General features: G+C 42.8%; 2 pseudogenes across 2 annotated transcripts; both read left to right on the top strand.

Moving 5' to 3' along the window:
• Window positions 1-384: 384 nt before the first annotated feature.
• LOC311633875 (ER membrane protein complex subunit 2-like) lies at window positions 385-9984 on the top strand (annotated as a pseudogene). Its single transcript has 3 exons — window positions 385-575; window positions 4688-4730; window positions 9221-9984. The product of its transcript is annotated as an ER membrane protein complex subunit 2-like (transcript).
• Window positions 9985-17901: 7917 nt separating this feature from the next.
• Window positions 17902-19176, top strand: LOC311633933 (E3 ubiquitin-protein ligase RNF14-like; annotated as a pseudogene). Its single transcript has one exon. The product of its transcript is annotated as an E3 ubiquitin-protein ligase RNF14-like (transcript).
• Window positions 19177-26990: the final 7814 nt, after the last annotated feature.

The following is a 26990-nucleotide window of genomic DNA, read 5'->3' as shown; positions in this document are numbered from 1 at the left end:
GTTTTCCTGGTTAGAAAATGATACAAGCTGCCTGGCAGCCCGAAGAGTCCTCTCGGTCTCTCCCCTTGAAGTTACAGGTTGGCAGCTTATAATTCAACAGAAGATACCCTGCTGAACACACAAACACCTCTGATCCACATGTTGAAACATCTGAAGGTGGGCAAGTCAGAGCAAGCAGAAGAGGAGGAGATGGAGAAGAACAGAGACAGGGCCACAGGTGAAGCCAGGAGCTCATTGTGGGACTCTGGAGCAGGGAGAAATCATGTTTCACTGAGCATGCTCTGCAGGCCTAAGGAGCAGATAGATATTATCAATATTCCTGCCTAAGTGGTCAGCGTATACTGTGGCTGAACCCAGGGGCAGGGACAGAGATGGAGCACAGCGATGGGACAGCTGTGGTCTGGCAACCGCCATTACCAGGCAGAAAACAAGTCACAGATGCCTAGCCTTCTCCCCGCACCTCCTGGAGCTCACAGTGGGCCCAAACAGAAGCTGGGGCAGTCAGTGTGCGGTTACAGAGCATCCTTTGCAGCCCTGAGACTGAGGAAACAGAAAGAGTGTTTCCTGAGTAACAGGTACACACTGTGACTAATCCTGGTGACAAGGGGTGGAAATACAGGTGTGGCCATTGAGATCTGGCTGCGAGGAGAATAAAATCATGAGCCCACCTCTCCCAGCCACCGGCACCCCACCCACTGCAGTGGAACCCAAGGGAGGCACCTAGGACACCTCCACAGGATAGCACTGTGGGCAGCATCCAGTTGCAAGAGGCAGTGCTGGAATTTCCTGGGCCTGGAACCCTATCGCCACCACATTCCCCTACAGGGGTGGTGCTGAGTCCAAGGATACCTTGTCAAGGAGAGGATGCCAGCATTCCCAGCGAATACAGGGAGTTTTCCAGGCTGAGGCCACCACAAAAGAAAATAAAAATAAAAACTGGCTCTTCACTGCCACCTACTGGAAAATAAAAGAAAGACCTCTTCTTATCAACCTGCTACATACTGAAAGCTAAACACTTGTAAAAAGCAGGATTTCGTTTCCAAAATGAATTATTTCCAGGCAGAGAAATAATTCATCAAGTATCATGAATAACCAAGGTATCAAGGTACCTCAAATATAAAATGAAAAATCTCCATAAAACAAACCTAAAGGCATGAAAATATGTGCTTAAATGACAGAGAACTCAATATTGCAGTTCTGAAAAAACTCAGTGAGATGCAAAACTCATAAAGGCAGTTAAGTAAGTTCAGAAATAAAATCAATGAACATTAGAGTAGTTTATGAAAGAGATTAAAATTATTAAAAACAAACAAACAGAAATTCTGGAACTAAAGAACTCAGTGAAAGAGATGAAGAATGAACTAAAGAATCTAGGAAACAGAGCTGGCCAGATGAAGAAAAGAATGAGTGATATCAAATATAGAAATATAAAAATGATGCAGATGGGAACAGAAAGCCTATTCAAAAGTCAATAAGAAGTTCCAAAAACCTATGGAAAAAAATGAATCCTCTCAATCAAGAAGCAAATAGAACATCTAATTATTTCAATCCAAAGAGCCCTTCTCCAAGGAATATTATATTAAAACAGTCAACAATTAATGACAAAAAAAAATTATCAAGGTGGCCAGAGAAAACAATATGGTAATCTATAAAAAAAATCCCATGAGGTTATCAGCAAATTTTTCAGCAGAAACTTTACAAACTAGGAGAGAATGGAACCCAATATTCAAACTATTAAAAGAAGAAAAAAAAAACAATGTATCCAGCACAGTTATCTTTTAGATAGGAAGGAGAAATAAAGAGTTTTCCAGACATGCAAAAACTGAGGGAATTTACCATGACAAGACCTGTACAACAGGAAATACTAAAGGGTGCTATTCTACCTGAAACAAAAAGGTACAAAACTATGAGTAAGATGACTCAGACAGACGGAGGAAATTGTAGCCTTAGTTCAGAATAGGGTACTATAATATATACTTAAATATCACATAAAATTTAAGGAAGGTAAACAAATATTATTTTTAGTAGAAGACAATAACCTAGCCAGTGTGGCTCAGTGTTTGAGCATCAATTTGTTATTGCAATTTGGAAATGAACTTAGCATAATAAAGATAATTTGTGACAACAAAAACATAAAAAGGGAGAGATAAAGGTCTGAATTTGCACAGGTGAATAAAATAGCCATCAGAAGAAAAAGAACTACTGTATATATGAAACATATTTTTACATAAACCTAAGGGTAACCACACACACACACACACACAAAAAAAAAAAAATAGAACTGAGACACATAACATAAAAAGGGGGAAACAGAAGAAAAATCATAAACTACCACCAAACTAATATAACAGATACACAAGGAAAAAGAAACAATGAAATCACAGAGCTTCCAGAAAAGATAAAATCCTGATAGGAACCTTGGTCAGTGTTTCTCAGTGGTTAGAGCGTTGGCCCATATATGGAAGGGTCCCAAGTTCGATTCCCAGTCAAGGGCAGTACCTAGGCTACAGGTTTGATCCCCTGCTCCAGATCAGCTGTGTGCAAGAGACAACCAATCAATGTCTCTCTCTCACATGCATGTTTCTCTCTCTTTCCATCCCTCTCACATTCCACTTTCTCTAAAACTCAATGGGGAAAAAATCCTGTGAAGTTTTTTTATTTTTTCTGTGTTCTTTTTTATTTTAAGAAAAACAATTTAAATATAAAAAATGTTACATGCATACACATTAATATCTCAAGAAAAATTATTTTAAAATATGAAAATGATTTTAAAATATGATAATGTTACATGCAATAAACCCCAGTATCCTATATAATAAAGAGGTCATATGCAAATTGACCATCACTCCAACACACAAGATGGCCACCCCATGTGATCAAAGATGGCTGCCCCCATGTGGACACAAGATGGCTGCCACAAGATGGCCAGAAGGGGACAGCAGTTGTGGGCAATCAGGCCTGCCGGAGAGGGCAGTTAGGGGTGGCCAGGCTGTCAGATGAAGGCATTTTGGGGCAACCAGGCCTGCAGGGGGGGACAGTTAGGGGAGACAAGGCCTGCAAGGGAGGGCAGTTGGGAGCAACCAGGCTGGCAGAGGAGGCAGTTGGGAGTGACCAGGCTGCAGGAAAGGGCAGTTGGGGGCAACCAGGTTGGCAGGATAGGGCAGTTAGGGGTGACTGAACAAAGGGACAACCAGGCCTGTAAGGGAGAGCAGTTAGGAGGGACAAGGCCTGAAAGGGAGGGCAGTTAATGGTGACCAGGCTGGCCAGGGAGGGTAGTTAGAGGTGACAAGCCAGCAGGACAGTTGGGGACAACCAAGTCTGCAGGGGAGGGCAGTTATGGGCAACTAGGCTAGCAGGGGAGCAGTTAGGCATTGATCAGGATGGCAGGGGAGTAGTTTGGGGTGATCAGGCTGGCAGGCAGAAGCAGTTAGGGGCAATCAGGCAGGCAGGCAGGCAAGCAGTTGGGAGCCAGCAGTCCTGAATTGTGAGAGTGATGTCTGACTACCCGTTTAGGCCCAATACCACTGGGATCAGGACTAAATGGGCAGTCGAACATTCCTTGAGGGGTCTCAGATTGGAGAGGGTGCAGGCTGGGCTGAGGGATACACACACCCCCATGCACAAATTTCGTGCACTGGGCCTCTAGTTCAAGAATAATGATCTTACGTATAATAATATTACATGCAATAAATATTAATATTTTAAGGATAAAAGGATTTTAAGTATAATAATATTACCAAAACTGTGTTAACATAGTATGATATCACAAAAGATATAGGAAATATTAAAAATCTGCCAATAACAGGATTACTTCTATTATATTCTAGAATATTTTCCCCTCTGGCTCTATTTTTGTTCACCAATTTGTGTTGTTCATTATATTCCACCAATGAGTGAGATCGTATGATATTTATCTTTCTCCGACTTATTTATTTCACTTAGCATGATGCTTTTAAACTCTATTTTGTTGTATATAAGTATTGCTACTCCAGCTTTTTTTTTTTTCCTTTTCCATTTGCATGGAAATTTTTTTTCCCATCCCTTCACTTTGATCCTCTGTGTGTCTTTTTTTTTTAATATATATTTTATTGACTTTTTACAGTGAGGAAGGGAGAAATAGAGAGAACTAGAAACGTCGATGAGAGAGAAACATCGACCAGCTGCTCTTACACACCCCCTACCGGGGATGTGCCCACAACCAACGTACATGCCCTTGACCGGAATCGAACCTGGGACCTTTCAGTCCGCAGGCCGACACTCTACCGCTGAGCCAAACCAGTTTCAGTGCTGTGTGTGTCTTTTGTTTTAAGGTCAGTCTCTTGTAGCAGCATATAGTTGGGTAATGTTTTTGTATCCACTCAGCTACCCTACACTTTTTGATTAGAGCATTTAATCTAGTTACACTAGGGCTATTATTGAGAGGTACTTATTTATAGCCATTTTAATTCTGTATGGCTAGGTTTCTCTCTCCATTTCTTCTTCTCAGCAAATCCTTCCAGCAATCCCTTTAGCATTTCTTATAATGCTGGTTTGGTGGTGATGAATTTCTATAGCCTTATTTTGTCTGGAGAGATTTTTATTTGACCATCTATTTTGAATGATATTCTTGCTGGATATAGTAATCTTCGTCTCAGATCCTTGCTTTTCATTACTTGAGGATTTCATGCCATTCGCTTCCGGTCTGTAGAGTTTCTGATGAGAAATCTGGTGTCAGCCTTATGAACTCCTTGGTAGGTAAGTTTTTTGGGGGTTTTTTCTCTTGCTGCCTTTAATTTTCATCTTATACATCTCTCTTTGTCTTTAATTTTTGGCATTTTAATTACTATGGATTTGTTTGGGTTCTTCTTGTTTGGGGTTCTCTGTGCCTCCTGAACTTGTGTGACTTTCCTTTATACAAGTTAGGGAAGTTTTCTACCATTATTTCTTCGAACACCTTTTCTATTCCTTTCTTCCTTTCTGCCTCTTCTGGCACACCTACTATTCTAATATTGTTACATTTCACATTGTCCCACAGCTCCCTTAGGCTGTCCTCTTGTTTTTTAATTTTTTTGTTGTTGTTCTCTAACTGAGTGATATTTTCAACTCTGTCTTCTACTTCACTGATTTGATCCTCAGCTTCCCACAATCTGCTATGTGTTCCTTCCAATGTGTTCTTTATTTGTGTTACGTCATTCTTTATCTCAGACTGTTCTTTTTTCATAGTGACTATATTGTTTTTTATACTGTTGAGCATTTTTAGCATCATTACTCTAAATTCTGTTTCAGATAAATTTCTTATCTCTGCTTCATTTATGTCTTCTTCTGGAGAATTTGCTAGTTCTTTCATTTGGGGTTGTTTGTTTCCTCATTTTGGTTATCTGGATTTGTGATTATGTCTAAGACTTAGGTAGATCCTCTACACTTCTAAATCTCTAGTGCAGGACAGTGTTAAAGGCTGTTTCTGACTAATTGGGTCAACCAAAAAACTCAAAGCCTCCTGAGACCACCTATGTCTACAGAGTAATAGGATTCCGGCTTAAATTGTCCCCAGGCAATCATCCTTAGGTATAGGGAGAGTTGTTGATTTGTTTGTTTTTTAGCAGGGTGGGGCAGTTTTCTTCTGCCTGGAAGGTAATTATTACTTTTAACCTCTTAAATGGCCTCAGAGCAAGATGTTTTCCAATAAGGACTATTTTCCCCCCAGGCAAAGCAGATGTCTATGTGGGAAAGATTCCCTCCACTGCATGAAGGAATGACTCAGCTCAAAAAACTTGGAGTGTCTGCCTTCTGAGTTCTATCCCCCGAGCCCCAGTCTGCATTCTACTCTCACAGCTCCAGTCGACTTCACCCTTCCTCTGCCAGAGCACAAGGAGGGTGGCTCAACAGGGAATTTTTGTGCATTGGCCTTTCAAGAGGGTGCCTGAACTTTAAGCTGCCACTCTCTGGCAGACAGCACCCCACTGCTTTCCATAGCTAGATGTTATGTGGGTACCCTCCTCAGTTTGGTGATCTCTGCTGTGGAGCCCAGCTTTGTAATTAGATCCCAGAGTTCTCAGTGGAAACCCCCTACCCCCATAGCTAAGACATGTCTCCATGACTTCTGTTGCTGTCTGTGGGAGCCCGGCCAGCCCTTTTGTGCCTCTGCCCCTCCTACCAGTCTCTATGCTATCTCCACCTTTGGTCCTTGGGTATCAAGTTTTTCCATTGGTTATTCAGGAAGGCTTTCCATATTTCAGTTGTAATCCATATTGTTCCTGGGAGGATGTCCATGCAGCATCCTTTTACTCTGCCACCATATTTAATCTCCTCCTCAGTGAAGATTTTTAAAAAATAAAAATAGTAATAGGAAATTCTTATACATCAATAATTTAATCACCCTAAGTGTCAATGTACCAAACTCATCAATAAAAAGTCAGAGTAGCAGATGGATAATAAATTTTAAAAATCCAACTATATGGCTCCTTTAGGAAATACATCTTAGCTTCAAAGACAAATATAGACACAAAATGAAAGGGTGAAAAATTATTCACCACGCAGATGGCATCTAGAGAAAAGCAGATGTAGCCATACTTATATCTGACAAAATAGATTTCAAGATTAAAAGGGTAACAAGAGAAAAGGTGGACATTTTATAATTATCAAAAAGATATAATACTTACCAAATATATGCACCCAATCTGTGAAGACCAAAATATAAAAATCAGCTGCTAATAACTAAAGGGAGAGACTCTCCAAAACACAATTATAGTAGATAGAACCTAAATACCCCATTGTCAGCTAAGAATAGATCATACAAAAAGAAAATTAATAAAGAAATATCAGCCTTAAATGACACATAAGAACAAATGGACATAATCAACATTCACAGAGCCTTTCAATGCAGAACAGCTGATTATTCATTCTTCTCTCATGCACACGGGATATTCTCAAAGATAGACAATATGTTGGGTCACAAAACTAGCCTCAATTAATTTAAGAAGAATATTCTCCAACTAAAATGCTTTGAAATTAGAGATCAATTGCAAAAAAGTGGGGAAAAAACATAAAAATATGGAGATTAAACAACATGCTACAAAATGATGACTCAGTTAAAGAAAAAATAAAAGGAGAGTTCAAAAGATACATAAAGATATGGGAATGACAATACAACATTTCAAAACTTTTGGGATGCAGCAAAAGCAGTTATAAGAGGGAAATTCATATCATTATAGACCTATCTTAAGAAACATAAGAAATCCCAAGTAGCCGAAACCAGTTTGGCTCAGTGGTAGAGCGTCAGTCTGCGGACTGAAAGGTACCAGGTTCGATTCCAGTCAGGGGCATGTACCTTGGTTGCGGGCACATCCCCGGTGGGGGGTGTGCAGGAGGCAGCTTGTCGATGTTTCTGTCTCATCGACGTTTCTAGCTCTCTATCTCTCTCCCTTCCTCTCTGTAAAAAAATCAATAAAATATATTTTTTTTAAAAAAGGAAATCCCAAGTAAACAGCCTAACATGTTACCTTAATGAACTAGAAAAAGAACAAATGCAGTCCAAAGTCAGCAGAAAGTAATTATAAATATCATAGCAGAATTAACAAAATAAGGAACAAAAAGACAATAGAAAGAAATAATGCAGCAAAGAGCTGATTTTTTGAAAAGATAAATAAAATTGACAAATCTCTATAGACTTATTAAGGAAAAAAGAGAAAAGACTCAAACAAAATAAAAAAACAAAAGAGAAGTTACAACATACACCACAGAAATGCAGTCATTCTAGAATACTATGAAAGACTATATGCCAGCAAATTTAATAACCTAGTAGAAAGGGACAGGTTCTTAGAAATATATAATCTCCCTAGACTGAATCCATGAAGAAAATGAAAATCAAAATAGACAGATCAATAGTAAGGAAATTGAAACAATCCTTAAAAGTATCCTCCAAAGTAAAAGCCTAGGACGAGATGGCTTCAATAGTGAATTCTACCTAATAGTCAAAGAAAATTTGATGCCTATCTTTCTAAAACCCTCTCCCCCACCCTACCCCCCCACCAAAAAAAAAAAAAAAAAACCAAACAAAAAAAAAACTGAAAAAGAGGCAAGACTTCCTAACTTAATCTATGAGGCCAACATAACCTTGATACCAAAACCTGGTAAGGATAAGACACACACACACACACACACACACACACACACACACACACACACAGATTACGGAACAATATCTATGATTTATACAGATGCATAAATTCTAAACAAAATACTAGCAAATTGAATGCAACAGTACGTTTAAAAGATCTAATGAGGTTTGTTCAGGGGGTGCAAGGAGTCTCCAGCAAATCAATCAATGCCATACACCACATTAACAAAATGAGGGATAAAAATTATATGATCATGTTCATAGGTGTAAAAAAAAGCATTTGATGAGGAATATATACCAATGGGAATATGATCAGAATCCCCTCTTTAACTCTTGGAGACATTGCAGATCACATTGCTAGGGACATATCTGCCTAGCAAAGATCCTGAGACTACCTGGCCACAGGTGTTCTTAATAGAATAGCCCTTGACAATCTTTTAACTGAGCTAGGAGGTGTCTGTGCTGTGGTCAACACTGCCTGATCTACCTGAATCAACACTTTAGTTACATAAGATCATTGAGCAGCCATTTGTTTTAAAAGGATGACTCCTTTAACAGGGCAGTTTTTTTGTTTGTTTATTTGGGTCTTGGGAACTTAGGCTCAAAGTGCACTCTAAACATTGGGAATCATCCTGCTTATAGAGTTAAACCTCTATATAATGGACTAATTTGGGTGTTCATTAAAGCCAAAAGTTCGTTATATAATAAAATAGGTTTTCTGAATGCATATGTTTAAAAATTGACAAATTGGTTTTTCTATTTTAATTATGTAGATATGTTTGTGTAATTAAAATTAAATATGTATGAACAGTTTAATTCCCCGGAAAAGGTTTCTATATGTATTACAGTAAATTTACATTTATACTGAATAGGTCTAGTAAACCCATGCTTTCACTAGGCACCAAAAGTAAATAAATGCACACGGCTGGGGTGGAGCTTAGCACACATCGGAACAAGCATTAAAACTGCTACAGAAAGTCACGCCAGTAGGCAACAGAACCAATTCCCAAGCATGATGCAATGTGATCATGTGTTAATCATTCACCAAACATTGTTTATAAGTGGTCGAAGAGCTTTATGAGATCACTTAGGAAGAAATTAGAGGCAAGAAAACTCATGAAATAGTCAGAAATTGTGGAAGTTGGACAGGAATTAATTCATGATGATGCTACTAAGCTTAGAGCTGATATTTGGATCAATATACCTTAAACTATTGGAAGGAAGACACTGCTTGGCTTTGCTAAGGAGTTGGGAAGACAGTTCCCTGGCAGTCACAGAGTCAGGCACTAACTGGCATGAGATTTGAAGCCATGGAAAGATATGATGATGCTGTACAGCAGTATGATCTAATCTTACATAAAGGTCCCACTAACACTGCACCTGGAAAGAGTAAGATTGCCACTGTAAAAGCCCAGGGGCAAGTGTGGAGGCCATTTGAGAAGTGATTGAGTATCTGGAATAATTTGTTGGAGATCAAGACACCTGGCCTGGATGTACAGGGCTTCGTATCAATGAACATGACCACATTAAAGCAGCCTTTTCCTCGGAGGGCCTATGCTGACTAATCCACACAACCATGTACACTGTCAGCAGTACACTAAGTTAAAGCACACCCAAGGTGGACTTAAACTTTCAAGGAAGTATTTTGCACAGCAAAAACTGAACAGCAGCAATATAAGAGCTGTTTGGACTTTACATATGAACAAGTCATATTGCTTCTAATCCAAAACCAAGTGGGGGGAAAAAAGAACAACATAAAATATGCTAGTTGGGCAGCCAGTCAAATAAACAGAGCTCATCAGTTTGCAGGTTGAAGTAAAAAGGAAACCACATACTCCCTAAAGGCATTTGAAAACATGTTGGAAACACAGCAAATTACCCAATCTTAAGGTTTCCAAATCTTTTTCACGTTACCTTTCACGTTGGCCTGTGACTTATTTACTAAATGCCCACTGATATCTATATATTAATTTCCTGTTAAGCAGTTGTAAAGAATGTATTTATATGAACCTAAGAATGCCTTTTATTGCTAAGCAGCAAGATGGGGGAAGTCCACGGAGGAAAGATTTAAGACTAATCTTATGGATTATACATCATTCTCTTCAGATCACACACAAATAATTGTTTCTTAACTAAAATCTGATGTAGAAATAACCTTGTTAAACAAACCATAATAGTTTATTCTTAAATATAAATTAATTAATTAATGTTTAGTCATGAAACAGGTAAAACAAGGCAAAAATCATTAATTTATAACAGTTGGAATAAGTTAAATTTATTAATTCAGATGGCTAAACTTTTTTATTAATTTTTAGAAAAGCGCATGAAACATAGATTCAGAGCTGACAGTACTATTTTCATCTAAGGATCTAGGTACCTTTATTTAATTGATTACATAATTGCTTAGATAGAGTGGTTTTGTTTTATACATTAGAATAAAAAGGACAAATTCATAAATCCCCTGTACCCATAATATGGCAACATCTGACCTATTGGTAGAACCTGTAAATTATACCATTTAATGAAGTGTTTCTCAAATTCTCAGTGTTCTTGAGAATTACCTGAGATGTTTTTTGATATGGAGACCCCTGGATTCCTTGTCTTTATGGCCAGGCCTGAGATAAATGGGACTGGGGTGGGAAGGCGCTGTACTCTTTTGGGGAGACCTTCAAGGGGCAGGCAAAAGGGTGAGTGTGTCCTAATGCAGCAAGGCAAAAAAGTTGAGGTATTCGTTCTACAACATGAGCCTTTATTAATTAGATATGGAAGATCTAACCATGAATCTTTGCATTTAAAATATCCTATATAATAAAAGGCTAATGTGTAAATCAACCAAACAATGGAATGACTAGTCGCTATGATGCGCACTGACCACCAGGAGAGCAGATGTTCAATGCAAGAGCCAGGCTCACAGCTGGTGAGCCCAGTGGCAGTGGTGTGAGCCTCTTCCACCTCTGTTGTAGTTGGACATTCCCCAAGGGCTCCCAGACTGCAAGAAGGAGCAGGCCAGGCTGAGGGACTCCCTCAAGTGCATGAATTTTGTGCACCAGGCCTCTAGTTTATTTTAAAAATTCTCAGCAAAGTGGAAAGAGAGAGAGCATATCTCAACATGATAAAGGCCATATATGACAAACCTATAGTGAACATCATACTCAATGGGCAAAAGCTAAAACCATTTCCCCTAAGAATAGGAACAAGGCAAGGATATCCACTTTCACCACCTTCTTCAACACTAGAGGCCTAGTGCATGAAATTTGTGCATGGGAGGGGATGTCCCTCAGCCCAGCTTTCACCCTCTCCAATCCAGGACTACTGGCTCCTAACCACTCACCTGCCTGCCAACCTGATGGCCCCTAACCACCTCTGCTTGCCAGCCTGATCACCCCTAACCACTTCTGCCTGCCAACCTGATCGCCCCCTAACTGTTCCCTTGCCTGCCTGATTGTTCCCTAACTGCCCTCCCCTGCCAGCCTGATTGCCCCTAACTGCCCTCCACTGTCAGCCTGATCACCCCTAACTGCCTCTGCCTGCTGGCCTGATGCCCCTAACTACTCCCCTGCCAAGCTGATTGTCCTTAACCGCTTCTACCTGCCAACCTGATCGCCACCTAACTAATCCCCTACCAGTCTGATCATCCCCTAACTACTCCCCACTGCTGGCCTGATCACCCTCTAACTGCTCCCCCCCTGCCTGATCACCCATAACTGCCCTCTACTGCCCTCCCCTGCTGGCCTGATCACCACTAACTGCCCTCCCCTGCCAGCCTCATAGCCCCTAACTGCCCTCCCTTGTCGGCCTGAATCTGCCCTAACCGCCCTCCCATGCCAGCCTGATCACCCCTAAGGAACTCTGCCTCAGCCCCTACCACCATGGCTTTGTCTGAAAGGACATCAGCAAGATGTCTGATCTAATTAGCATATTACCCTTTTATTGTAGATAGTATTGGAACTCTTAGCCAAGGTTATCAGAGAAGAGGAAATAAAAGGCATCCAAATTGGAAAGGAGAAAGTAAAACTCTCATTATTCACAGATGGCATGATATTGTACATAGAAAACCCTAAAGACTCCACACACAAAAAAAAAATCTAGATTTAATAAATGAATTTGGCAATGGTGCAGGATACAAAATCAACGCTCCAAATTTGTTGGGTTTTTTTATTCATCAATAATGAATACTCAGAAAGAGAAACTAAATAAGCAACCCACTTACCATTGCAACAAAAAAGTTAAAATGCTTAGGAAAAGACCTGATTCAGAAAACTACAGGATGTTGAAAAAAGTAATAGAAGAAGATATAAACAAGTGGAAGAATATACCGTGTTCATGGACTGGTAGAATCAACATCATTAAAATGTCTATGTTGCCCAAGGCAATCTACAGATTCAGTGCAATCTCTCTTAAAATACCAAAGACATACTTCACAGATTTACAACAAACACTCCAACAATTTATATGGAACCAAAAAAGACTCCGATCAGCAATCTTGAGAAAGAAGAACAAATTTGGAGGAATCACAATACCAGACTTTAAGTTATATTACAAAGCCACAGTAATTGAAACAATTTGATACTGGCACAAGGACAGGCATATAGACCAATGGAACAGAACAGAAAACCCAGAAATCAACCCAAGCCATTGCGCTCAATTAATATTTTACAAAGGAGGCAAGAGAATACAATGGAGTAAGATAGTATTTTCAATAAATGGTGTGGGGAAAATTGGACAGATACGTGCAAAAAATGAAACTAAACCATGAACTTATACCATACACAAGAAAAAACTCAAAATGGATAAAAGACTTAAATGTAAGTCATGAAATCATAAAAATCCTAGAAGAAGCCATAGGCTGCAAAATCTCAGACATCTCTGGGAGCAATATGTTTAGGGATACATCTTCCTTTCTCCACTTACAGAAAACTAAGGAGAAAATAAACAAATGGGACTACATCCAAATAAAAAGCTTCTGCACAGCAAAAGAAACAATCAACAAAATGGAAACGAAGCCCAATGTATGGGAAAACATATTTGGCAATGATACATCTGATAAAGGGTTAATATCCAAAATATATAAGGGACTCATACAACTTAACAGAAGAAAGACAACCCAATTTAAAAAATGGGCAAAGGACCTAAATAGACACTTCTCCAAAGAGGACATACAGATGGCCAAGAGACATATGAAAAAATACTCCAAGTCACTGATCATCAGAGAGATGCAAATTAAAATGACAATGAGGTATTACCTCACACCTGTCAGAATGGCTACCATCAACAAGTCAACAAATGGCAAGTGCTGGTGAGGATGCGAAGAAAATAGAATCCTGAAATTTCTTGTGGGAATGCAGACTGGTGCAACCATTATAGAAAACAATATGGAATTTTATCAAAAAATTAAATATGGAACTGCCATTTGACCCCCTGTTCCTACTTCTAAGAATACATCCTAAGAAACTCAGAATACAAATCAGAAAGAATGTGTGCCACCCTATGTTCATAGCAGCACAATTTATAATAGCTAAGATCTGGAAATAGCACAAGTGCCCATTAGTAGATGAGTGGATTAAAAAGCTTGGTGCATTTATACCATGGAATACTATGCAGCAGTAATAATGAACAACCTCTTATCCTTTGAGACAGCATGGAAGGACCTGGGGAGTATCATGCTAAGTAAAATAAGTCAGTCAGAGAGAAAGACAAGTATCATATGATCACAGTGTGGAATCTAAGTAACAAAATAAACTGATAGAGTGGATCCAGAGAGTCAAAGCATGGAATAGAGTGTGGAATCTTGGAGGAAAGGTAGGAGAGGGTGGGTGGGTGATAGATAATCAACCAAGGACTTTATATGCATATATCCATGGCCCATGGATATAGAAAATGGGCATTGAGGTCTTGGGGTTGTGGCGGGGGCAGGCTAGAGGGAATAATGGGGGGGAAGGGGGATATATGTAATACTTTCAACAATAAAGAACTATAAAAATAAAATAACTATTGGTTAAATGGCTCTAAAATCTTCTTTTCTTGAGATTCACAAGTGTGCAGAGGTATATCACACAAGCACATGCACGCGCACATGCACACGCACATCCACACACACACACACACACACACACACACAACATTCAGGGAACCTTCATGGTCATGGACAGCACCAGGCATCCAGCAGGATCAGAGCAAAGAGAGTGAATGGCACCCAAGCTGACCCTGGGCAGTCAGCTCAGAATCTGCTCTGAGAGCTGAGATGGGACTAGGAAGGGGCAACACCTGCAGGAAGTAGGGAGTGTACGAGGGGGGTGGGTACTGCTGACAAAGAAGGAGCACTATTCCAAACACAACACACATCTCTTCAGCCCTATGAATACAAAGGAATCTGCCTGACATTCCCTGGCTGTCCCTGCCTCATCCCGACACCAGCTCTGAACCAGGAAGCTGAATTTGCAGTGGGTCAGATTCGGTAATGCCTGTCCTCCAATATAAGAAAATATCCATGCATTCTCTGTTGAATTCCCAAAGCATACACTACCAGCATCTAAATTAGCAGGAAATGCCATCATTTCCCTGGTGACTACCCCAACACTCTCCCCCACATGTCCACTTGGGACACGCAGGGTGATAACAACTGTCCCTGCATCTCTCATTTGTTCAGCTGCTGCCACCTCCTAGCAGGTGATGGTAATCAGGACATGGAGCCTGAGAGCCTAGTCCCACAGCTGACCAGGGAGGCAGGACTGTGCCTCCAGACTAGTGGGATCAGGGGCAGCACTGACCATTCTGCAGCTCTGGGGGGACTGAGTAGTTGGACAGACAGAGCTGCTCAAGTGTGAGGGGGACAGAGAATTGATGCAGGACTGAGTGGGAAAGGACTGAGGCCTCACCTGGGAGCACTGAAGGGGAAGGAATGGAATGTTCCCAGGGAAAGGGTTGGATTCTGCAGAGGAAAAGGCTTTGGCATACTGACTCAGCTGCAGCTGCTAAGCAGGCTTTGTGACTTCTGCTGGCCCTCATCTTACAGCTCCCACCTCCAGGAATAAGGCTTTCTCCTCACATCCACCTGCCCTCCCTCACCTGGGCTCCTTCATGATCCACTCTACATGAAGGGGCTCTGGGTTCCTGTCCTGCACTACAAGGAGGGAGAAGGGAGGCTGAGTTCCCCACAGTGAGCCTGGCAATGGTGTCCTGAGGAGGGTGGAGAAGGTCAGGTAGGTCCTCACCCTCCCACTTCCTGGGTCCTAATCTGAAGTTGATGGCAAAGCCCGACACCACCTTATCTCTCAGGTGCGAAGAGAACCTCCCTCATCACCCTGAGCAGACCTCTACCTTGTCTGCCATCATCATCAACCAATAGTATTTGGATACTTTCTTTTTAATGGTGGTCAGATGCTTTCCAGCTCTAGGGGAAAATGTGATTTTAAGGCCAATAACACATCTCTTCTCATTCTTCAATAGGAAAGTTCTTTAAATACCCCAGGAGGACCCACCGACCACTGAGGAAAACTCCAGTCTGAAATATTTCACAGCAGCCCAGGCAAGGCCCATGTGCACAAATGTTAAATGGCAGGGCCTTCAAGCCACAGGCTCACGACCATTGTCCCCTGTGACCACCCCTTGTGCAGGAATATGTGGGCCCTGGGTGTCTATCCTATATTACCCACTGCTCCTGAACCATCTCCCTCTACAATGACTTTAAATCCAGTTCCGCAGTCCATGAGGCAGGAGCAACACCCTGAACAAATCTAAAGAGTACTTGAAGGGTGGGTTGCAGTAAAAACACGCATTTATTTGTCTCAGGTGATGGAAATGGTCCACAGGAGCTCAAGGAGGAGTGTGGGTGCCCTCTAGTGGCTTGTTCCTGCCTGAAGTGGAGAGAAAATGGCAGGATAGTTGAGAGATTAGGGCTGAAGTAGGACAGAGGGCACATTCAGGTTCAGAAGGGGGCATAGTTAGACGTGATGACTGATGGCTGCCTTAGCTCACCAGCTGGAAGACTGGGTTGTGAAAGGGTGCGCCCACGAATCAGAGTGACACCAGTGGGTTGTACTGCAAAGTCGGGTGAAGAAAATTCTGTAGACACTGGGAAGAGAAAATACCTCCTAACAAATCTAGATGCCATGCCATTAGACAGCCTACTCTGATGTTCTTACCATCTCAAGCATCTTAGCAGTAAATGCAGTCATTTCTATCATTAGGAAGGAACATCTTATTAAGAGGAAAATTACATCATAGGAGTTTCTCTTTATTTTCAGAATCATACACTGTGACATCATAACTTAAAAATGCATTTATGCCCCCCAAATGGACAGTGTCAGGTCTCCTTCCCAGCACCTGTGGGCTGACAACCACTGGGCCCCTCTCTGAACTACAATACCTTTAATGTTCCCTCATTAAGGGGTTGGGTGGGGGTCTTTGTAGTATCCTCACCATTCGTCCCTCTATCTCTCATACTGGGCAGAATCTTTTGTCCACTCTTGGGTGTGATACTTAAACTGCTGATTTCTATTTCTGTCCTTCATCCATCCCATGTTGTGACAAGTGCCTTCTGCATGTGGTTTTTGATGGAAAACTTTCCAAAAAGTATTGCTTTGGCCCACCCTGAACAGACCTTCACCTTCAGTGCCATCATCATCAACCAGAAGCATTTGGACACTTTCTTTTCGATAGTGGTCTGCCAGGGTTCTTGTCCCAGCATTAGAAAGGGTTTTCAGCAATCTGGAGAAAAGAGCTGTGCGTAAATTCAATAAGGAGTCCAAAGACAAAAGATAATTTTGAAAGGCATTGGGGGTCAGAGGAGCTTCAGCTAAAGGAGCTAAAGACTTCCCTCCTTGACTCAGGACCCCTCCTTGCTTTTATTAACACAATTTTTTCTAAGGCAAGGTGGAGATAATATACTTCAAAATATAAGGTTTCAAAGGATAGGGTTTACAGAAACATTATCAGATTAGGGGAGAGCCTACAGCTGTTTAGGTATTTGGCCACAGGAGGCAATAACATGTAGATTAAGATGCCCTGAGCTGTCTGGCAGTAGCCAATCCCATTCAAGTTTGGGGGAGATGCTTTTCCAGCCATTCCAACAGGTAAACTACATATGTGATTCAGCCCTTGTTGAGCCCCCCAAGCTTCACCAATCTTTTGATGAAACTCTTGTAATTATGACATGCTGGAATTGGCTCCTGGCAGTGGTCAGATGCTTTCCAGGAAGATGTGACTCTCTCTGTCCAGTTATGAGTAATAAATGGACAGAGGGAAATGGCATTAGTGTTCACAGAAGGTGACCTATGTGAACACTTAAAATCACAGGAGAATCCACATAAAGTGCACATTCTTGAACTAAAACATGGATCATGGGCCGCTTTCACCATTTCCTAAGAGCTAAACTACCAAAAGTGGTAATAATGAACTAGAGGGAAGAGGCGCTGCAGAGGTTGAGCAGGGGAGAGGCTTGGAGGGGCTTGAGGCTAGGGCAGAAGGCGGAACCTTAGGGCAGGGCAGGGCATGGTGGCCTCACAGGAAGGAACAGTGAGACCGAGAACGGAAGGAACGGTGGGGCCAGTGCTCTGTGAAACTGAGAAGGGTGGTTGGGCCAGGGCAGCTCAGTAGGGCTTCAGCCCCCCAGAAACCAGACAGGGTGCTCCCAGTCTGTCCCAGCTAAGACCATGCCCTGCCCCAGTCCAGGCCCTGCTTCTTTAGGACCTCACAAGGCTGCACAGTGCTGTGTCCCAGCACTAGGGCAGGTAGCGAGGGTTGGGCCTGCTCCTGGGTGTAGATGGCAGGATTTCTATAGTATATCTAATATAACTTCCAAATCTTGGCCTCTTATCCAACTTCAGCAGTCTCATCTCCACCGTCTGGAGAATAAATGGGATATTTGCATGAATTCCAGACTCTGAACTGAAATAGACTGCAGTGTTCATATTCTCTTCTTGTTATTATTAACAGCTCCTCAGAAAATTAAATGTCAGTAGAAGACCAAGAAGCTCAGGAGGATGCATTGCTGGGCCTGGCGAGTATTTATGATGGAGATGAATTTAGAAAAGCAGGGTCCGTCCAAGGTGGAGAAACCAGGATCTACTTGGAGTTGCCACAAAATTACAAGGTATTTGTGAGCGCTGTCTGCTCTCTGCAAGCACATGGACAACTTGTGGGAAGAACACCGTGGCAATGTGGTCCTGTTTTCCTGGAAGCAGTTTCTTAAGGAAGAGACCTTAGGGTACCTGAATATTTTCTCTCCTTTTGAGCTCAGAATTGGTTCTCGGGGGGGGGGGAGGGGGGCGGGATGCAGAGAAGGACAGCTCAAGCCTCTAGCAACACAGAGCTAGATTGTAGATTGTAGAGGAGCAGCTGGATCTGCTGTAGACCAAGAGGAAGTTGTGGATGAGAGAGCCGTGCAGGATGTGGAATCATTGTCAAATCTGATCCAGGAAATCTTGGACTTTGATCCAGCTCAGCAGATAAAATGATTTCATAGTAAATTGTTCCTGTGCAATATCTGTTCCTGTGAGAAGCTGAGTAGTGAATGCATGCACTTCTTGGAGTGCAGGCATGTGTACTGCAAGGCCTGTCTGCAGGACTACTTTGAAATCCAGATCAAAGGTGGCCAAGTTCAATGCCAAGTTTAATGCCTCCACAGCCCAGAACCCAAGTGCCCTTCAGTGGTCAGGTCAATGAACTAGTAGAAGCAGAGTTATTTACCCGTTATGATCGGCTTCTTCTGTCTACGTTGGACCTGATGGCAGATGTGGTGTACTGCCCCCCACAACCCATACTGCCAATTGCCTATGATGTAGGAGCCTGGCTGAACCATTGGACATCTGCTCCCACTGCAATTTTGCCTTCTGTACCTTAGGCAGATTGACCTACCATGGTGTCCCTCCATGTAAGCTCACTGCAGAAATTAGATGGATGTAACAAGATGACTTGTACTGGTTGCATGCAGTATTTCTGCTGGATTTGCATGGGTTCTCTCCACCCCTAACGCAAACCCTTATAAACATTTCAAGGATCCTGCTTCCCTGTGTTTTAACTGGTTTTTCTATGCTGCAGATGTTGATGAATCTATTTGGGAAGATGAGATTGAAGAAGATTAGTTCATTCCTCCTGCTCAAAACGTGGACATGAAATGGTTTGCCCTGATCTTTTGCTGAATATACAAAGTAACTTTGCAGGTATTTAGGGTTACCATTCATTCACTCTTCCAATGTAGATGATAAGGAGAATGAGGTTTACATTTTCATGTGGCACTACTGGCTAAGGCACATTCAGACATTTTTCAATGTAACATAATTGAGGAAAATTATAAGCCAAAGGTTCAGAAAACTAAAGAATATTAAATATTACTATGTTCCCAAAACTCTGAATAGTTAAAAATTTAAGTATTTATTTTCTTCTTCAAGTTTTCAGTAAGGAGAGAGGTCAAGAGTTCAACTTGTAGACTTGTTTTTAATCTTTGAGAGGCATCCCTTTAAATTTCTGTGGGAGTCTCCTTATGGCTGGGGTGGTTAGAAGCCTTATTAAAAGTGTACCGAGAGCCTGATCTCACCTACTCCATGTTACATTCATTCCAACCTAAATTGCTGCTAAGTTCTTTTTGGAGGGAGCCCTTTAGAGCTGATTGGATGGTCCAGTATCTTTTTGGTCTACTGCTTTTCAGAATAGAAATTTATAATTTAAAAAATATTCTTTAATACCACAAACAATGTGGGTCACAGATATACCAGGTGATAAGTAGTTCACTGAAATTTGTGCATGGGGGTTAGAGGGAAGGGGTCCCTCAGCCTGGCCTGCACCTTCTTGCAATCCCAGACATCCCCCATACAATCCAGGACTGCTGGCTCCTAACCACTCGCCTTCCGGGCAGTTCACTGCATGATAGGACCTGCCTGATCACTCCTAACTACCTCTGCCTTGGCCCCAGCACCCTGGACGCATATTTCCCTCCTCTAGCGAGCCACAGGCAACCGGGACCCAGGCTTTCCTCCCTCCAGGCTGGCCACAGGCACCCAGGACCTTGACTTTGTCTGGTCTATCCGGTCTAATTAGCATATCACACTTTTATTAGTATAGATACTGGCTCAGAAGAATTTTAGCCCTGTTCAGCTTTGTTGAGCAACAATAGAGCCTAGATTCAAAACAGTTGTTTTTGTCACCTTTCATTCTACATTCTCCTTCTGCTGGTAAGGACAATTTTAATATCAATACCATCAGCTCATATTTTTATTTCTATTGCTGGAGTAAGAAAAAGCCTATGTATTCCCAAGCTGAACACGCTGAGCTTCAAATTATGTGCTTTATGAACTCCACACTACTGTAGTTTAGTCCTAACTTTCTAAACTATTTTTATATCAATAGATCACTTCTAGTATGCTTTGGGAATTTGGTTTCCTGCCTTTCCCCCCCACTCCCCCCCTCTGCCCCGCAACAATACTATATTGGAGGATAATTTTGGTTTGCCTAGATCCCTATTTCAGGGTTTTGTTGGCTTTTTGAAAAATTGTCTTTTCTTTTGGTTTGAGTGGTTTAGTAGCAAAATAACATTTTTTTTTTTTTTTTGAAAAAGGGCAGAACTCAACCACAGCTATGAAAATGTTATTTTTTCCTACCTTGTCACTGAAAATTGGGGGATTATTTTTATCCATGTTATGTATGTGTGTCCAAAGAGTTAGCAGTGACTGTTTCTGGATGGTCAATGAGGGTGCTTAATCTTTTTTTTTTTTAAATATATATTTTATTGATTTTTTACAGAGAGGAAGAGAGAGGGATAGAGAGTTAGAAACATCGATGAGAGAGAATCATCGATTAGCTGCCTCCTGCACACACACACACACACACACACACACACACACACCCACTGAGGATGTGCCCGCAACCAAGGCATGTGCCCCTGACCGGAATCAAACCCGGGACCTTTCAGTCTGCAAGCCGACGCTCTATCCATTAAGCCAAACCGGTTTCGGCGAGGGTGCTTAATCTTAAAAGTAAAAATAAATTGGAAATTGCTTTATTTTAAAAAATGAACTAGAAAAATAAAACCTGCATCCCAGTTATTGGTAAATTGAAAATGGTTGTTTTCCTTTAAAGAATATTTCAGTGCATTATTTTCATTTTACAATGATGTAAGAGTTCCCTTCCATCAAGAGGCTAGCTACAACTTTTAAAACAAGTTTTAGTGTTGACAGTAATACAGATGTCCTCCAACCCATAACCTCCACCCTTCCAACCAGCCCCAACCCCACCACAGGCCTTCACCCATTATTGCCTGGTCCATGGGCTATGCATGTATGATTTTTGGCTAATCCCTTGTGATCGCCCCAACTTCCTCCCCTTTGAGATCTAGTCCATGTACCCATGACTCTGCATTTATTTTGTCAGTAGGAATCATTACCATTTATTCCTTTATATCTGAAAAGCAAGATTAGAGGAAGCTAGGGGATGCTCACCTAGATCCCAATACCTCCCACCAGGAGAAGGATGAGCTAATTCCTAAGCTCCCCTGGCCCTTAAGATAGCGGTGTGTGCCCTGCATGCTGTCCCTGAGCCCTGGTGTCCTTGCATTCACTGCCACTGATTGGTGGGTTTGGCCCAAGGCAGAAAGAGTCCAGGCCCTCTTTAGGACCCAATCGGGGCCTTCCGGGCAGTTCACTGCATGAAAGTACCCACAGGGCTCTCACCTCTCAGGGCAGCTCCTGGGTGCTCCCAGGTGCACCCTGAGGCCACTTGCCACCCACTATGATAGGACCTGCCAGTCCCCACAGGTGGTGGTAACTCAGACCTGGAGGCCCTTTATCATGAGGCAGCCCTGATCCCAGCACCTGCATCTGCCTCTGAAATCCAGGGAGTGACTGAGGGGTATGGTTTGGTCACTTGTCACTTTGAGTGCCTGCACCTTGTGCCACAGAGGCCATGCTGAGCAAGGAGGGAATCAAGAGTCTGAGGATGAGGGACCCTGTAGTGAGAGTAGGAGGCAGAGCCAGGGCACTGGCATCTAAGATAACCCCTGATGACAGATGAGAGGTCCAGTCCTTGTGCCAGGTAGAGACTTTTAACAGAAGCCTCATTCTAGCGACAATGTTAGTGAAGATGAGACAGAAGCCAGACTGATACCCAGCTCTGCCTGTCTGCACCCTCACATGGTTTCACAGACACCTTTAAGTAAATGATGGAAACCACACAATTAAAGCCTTGTACCTGCCCTCTTATCCTACCACCTGTGACATCTGTGGTCAGAGCATGTTCCCTGGAGATCAGGGCCTGATGTCAGTAGAAAAGGGGGCAGTAAGTACCCTAGTTTGTCCCAAAAAGGGAGGGCAGGCTCTCCTAACAGTGAGGTGTCACACCCCCATTCATTCCTGCAAAATCACAGCCCTCCCCACCTCTGCCTGGTGAGTGGCATCTCATCCCCCAGGGTGAGTCTTGTTGACAGCCTGTGCCCTTCCTCTTCTCAGTGACACCTGACCTGGCACAAATTCTGGACTCTGGACCCAGGTGGAGTTACTACCACAGGAGGAAGGAGCCCACCTTTACCTCAAAGGAAGTCAGGGGGCAAATCCCTGTGCCCAAAGGCCCTGATCTGTGGGTCACCTTGCTGTGTTTCTGAAAACATCTCAGCAGCCCATGATGTCCTGGGGAGTTTCCTGAGCAAGATGGGTCTGGAGAACCCAGAATCCAGGGGGATTCAACCTCAGAGGGCTGAGGGTCCCGGGGGATGGGGGAGGCCTCCTCTCACAGTCTCTTGCTGAGTCTCCAGATGGAGCTGCTCCAGACCCCAGACTCAGTGGGGAGGCCTAGAGCAAATGACAGTGAAGGACACAGGTGACTTGGATGCAGTGCCCCAGTGCTATGATTGGAACACATGGTGCATCCTGAGCATCAGAATCCCACACCAGCACCCTCTCCTGGAAGCCCCACAAAAGCCCTTCCTTGAAACCTCCTGGGTGAGTAGTTCCCCTTACACTGGAACTGGAGTCATCTGTGGACAACCACCACCCTCTCCCTGCACTCACCCTAATCTGGGATGAAGTTGGGCAGCCTGGGACCCACAGTGATTGGCCACTCATCCTGGAGGCCAGAGCCCACTTCTGTCCAGGGCACAGGGTCAGCTCCCTGGTCAGCATTCCTGATGCAGTCACAGATCAAATTATGCCCTCCAGGGGGCGACATTGGGACACATAGACAACAGGGAATTAACATAGGAACCTGGTTTTGATGAAGAAGGGAAAGGAACCTGATGTCCATATCACAGACATGGGCCCCTCCCATGTGTCCAAGCTCCTTCTAGGGGCTAGGAGCATCTGCTCTCTCAGGAAGAGTTGGGGACCTTGTGCAATTCCCCACTTCCTGCATCATACCACCATGGGGAAGGAAGGATGACCACAAGCAAGTTCCTCATGCAGAGGACAGAGGCTGCCCCAAGAGTCAGGGAGCATATGGACTGTCTTTGCCAACAGAAACAGAGAAGGAAGATTTTCCTAAAATCATGGCCCTCAAGAGCCAGGGAGCTCACAGCCACATGACCTCCCACCACAGCCCCCTTTTCCCAGGACATGCAGGACCCCTTCTTCTCCTCTCCCCCGCTCCCCGTCTTCCCCCCTCCCCTTCTCTCACTCCCCCCCCCCCACACACACACACACACACTGATGGTCCTACCAAGACTCCTAGTCCTGGGACTCTGTTCCTGGAAGCAGAAACCAGGCTGGTGACACCCGAAGACAGAGGTGGATCCCCTCACTAGACATCATTCAGAAAACCCCTTTTTACTCCCAGAGTCACCTCTGTGACCTTCTTGTTGGGAGGAAATGCAACCTTCCCAGCAGTATGAGAACACAGGGAAGGTGTGGTGCCAGCTGGGTTTCTGTGTCACACAAATAAACAATGCCCTGGGTTTGAGGATCCCTGGGGCTCTCTGTGTGTTGCTGACAGACCAATGGTCAGGACACAGCACAGGCCAAGGGTGAGGTTAAGTGGGTAGGTTGTCCTTTTAGGGAGCAGGGATCTCCATCAGCCTTGCCATTGAAAGTGCTTTGCAGGCCAGTATGAGCAGCATCTCCTGACAGCTAGTTAGATGGAGACTGCCGGGTCCACCAAACAACTTTTGAGTCACAATCTGCATTGTTAATAGACCCTCTCTGTGCACAGGAGAGGGGGAGTGGCTTCCCCATCCCCACATCACAGGGTCTCATTCTGGCTGGGCATCTACCTTATATGGGCAGCTGCCAAAGTAGCATTTCTAAGGTGTCACATGGGCATTGAAACCTTTAGAAAGTTCCATATATGATACACTACACAAAGGGGTGGCATCCCTGTGACAAGAATTCCTGATGCCACCCCAGGCTTTTGCTCTGAAGATAAGAGCCAAATGGGGATGAAAGAAGCGGTGGGAAGGCTACTGCTTGCCCCGGATACGTGCACCCCAAGCTTCTGCTTGTCCAAGTGTGAGCAGCGGGATGGTACCAGGTGTTGACCTACCGAGTTAGATTCTCAGTTCAGCAACCTCGGTACTTGACTTCAGCTAAGAGTCAAGAACTCAAATTATAAGAGAGAGTTTATTTAGAAAGTCATGGAGGTAGAAGTGAGCTGTACAAGAAATGGGCTCAGAAACTAGTTACAGAGGCAAAAGAAGGACTCTTAAAGCTTAGGAGAAAGAGAACAAAGTTAAGCACCTTAAGGAAAGAAATGGGTAGGGAAAGGCACAGGTATGCCCCAGAGAGGATGAAGAGAGACACTGTGTCCTACTTCTTTTTTTTGGGGGGGGGGAGGGGAGCAGGGGGGGAAATGTGCGAGAGAGGGAGGCGGGGCTTTCTTTCTATTAGTACCTATAAAATAAAAACAATTTATGAAACTATTTCCCTTTTTTAGCCGAAACCGGTTTGGCTCAGTGGATAGAGTGTCAGCCTGCGGACTGAAGGGTCCTGGGTTTGGTTCCCATCAGGGGCATGTGCCTTGGTTGCAGGCACGTCCCCAGTGTGGGGTGTGCAGGAGGCAGCTGATTGACATTTCTCTCTCATCTATGTTTCTGACTTTCTATCCCTCTCCCTTCCTCTCGTTAAAAAATCAATAAAATATAGAAAAAATATATATGTGTGCAAAAAATTCACACCCATAATTGTTACAATACATACCCTTGTATATACCTTGGACATTATAAAAGTATTTAAGAATCACACCCTTTGAAAGTTGGGAAAAGAAACATTTTCTCCAATCTTGGTCATATATTGTGACATTCATTTCCTTAAACTACATTGTTGAAATAAAATGTCTCTAGCTTCCAGGCCAAAGGGATTTAACTTTCAAGGCCCCATAGGTGCTTTTATTTGTGCAAGGTCAAGAATCGGGAGAAGGTTCCCTGAGCATCAATTTACCTTAGATAGGTCAAGCAATGGTTTACTTTCCATACTTTATCATGGAACTAACGGCATCGGGGGGGAATAGGCCATTGAAACCCATCTTGGGCAGGTCCCCTCCCTAGCATTCCTATTATGTAGTATGGCTCCTACAAGAGGATTTTTTTAAAATAAATCTTTATTGTTCAGATTATTACAGGTGTTCCTCTCCCCCCACCCTAATAGCTCCCCTCCACCTGGTTCCTAACCCCACCCCATGCCCTTACCCCTGCCACTGTCTTCATCCATAGGTGTAAGATTTTTGTCCAATCTCTTCCCGCACCCCTCAGGGACCCTTTCCCCCTGTGAATTGTTAGTCCAATCCCTTTCTATGTCCCTGATTCTATTATATTCACCAGTCCATTTTGTTCTTCAGATTTTTTTTTTATTCTCTTGATTTTTAGATTCACATGTTGGTAGGAATGTATTTGATGTCTTTTTGTTGTTCATAATTTTTTACCTTTACCTTTTTCTTCTTCCGCTTCTTAAAGAATATCCTTCAACATTTCATGTAATCCTGGTTTGGTGTTGATGAACTCCTTTAGCTTATTCTTGTCTGTGAAGCTCTTTATCTGACCTTCAATTCTGAATGATAGCTTTTCTGGGTAGAGTAATCTTGGTTGTAGGTTCTTATTGTTCATCATTTTGAATATTTCTTGCCACTCCCTTCTGGCCTGCATAGTTTCTGTTGAGAAATCAGCTGACAGTTGTATGGGTAACTAGTAGGTAACTAGTTGTTTTTCTCTTGCTGCTTGTAAGATTTTCTCTTTGTCTTTTGCCCTTGGCATTTTAATTATGATGTGTCTTGGTGTGGTCCTCTTTGGATTTCTCCTGTTTGGGGTCCTATGCTTCAAGACATTCCTGAACTTGTAGGTCTATTTTTTTAACAGGTAGGGAAAGTTTTCTGTCATTATTTCTTCCAAAAGGCCTTCAATATCCTGCTCACTCTCTTCTTCTGGCACCCCAAAATTCCGGATGTTGGTATGCTTTAAGCCGCACCGGAGGCTCCTTACACTATCCTCACACTTTTGGATTCTTCTTTCTTTTTGCGTCTCTGGTTGGGTGATTTTTGCTTTCTTATATTTCAGATCTTTGGTTTGGTTCTTGGGGCATGTTGATCTATAGTTAAGTTTCTGTATATTCTTTATTTCAGACTTTGTATGCTTAATTTCTGCCTGGTCCTTTTCCTTTTTTTTTTTTTTTTTTTTTTTTTTTTTTTTTTTTGTATTCTCATTAAGGTCCTTGAAGGTCTCTCAGAGCTTCTTGGAGGTCTCATCAAGTTTCTCAAAGGTTTTTAGAGGATTCTTGAGTAATCTTATAAATGTGATACTGAACTGTGTGTTGTCCAGTAGTTTACTCTCCTCCATCTCTCCCATTCATATCATGCTTCTGTGTCTTCTCATTTTGGCTGCCTCCCTGTATTGATGAAGTGGCTTTGTGTGGTCAGTGACCTATAGAGGCCAGTAGCTCAGCTTCCCCAATCACCTCAGATGGTTGTTTTTGCTATATCCCTTTGTGGGCTTAGT

This window comes from Pipistrellus hanaki (genome assembly GCF_964339955.1).
Source record: "Pipistrellus hanaki genome assembly, chromosome: 15".
In the NCBI taxonomy this organism is placed as follows: Eukaryota; Metazoa; Chordata; class Mammalia; order Chiroptera; family Vespertilionidae; genus Pipistrellus; species Pipistrellus hanaki.
Note: the sequence above shows the minus strand (reverse complement) of the source record. Positions and strands in the feature narration are given on the sequence as shown.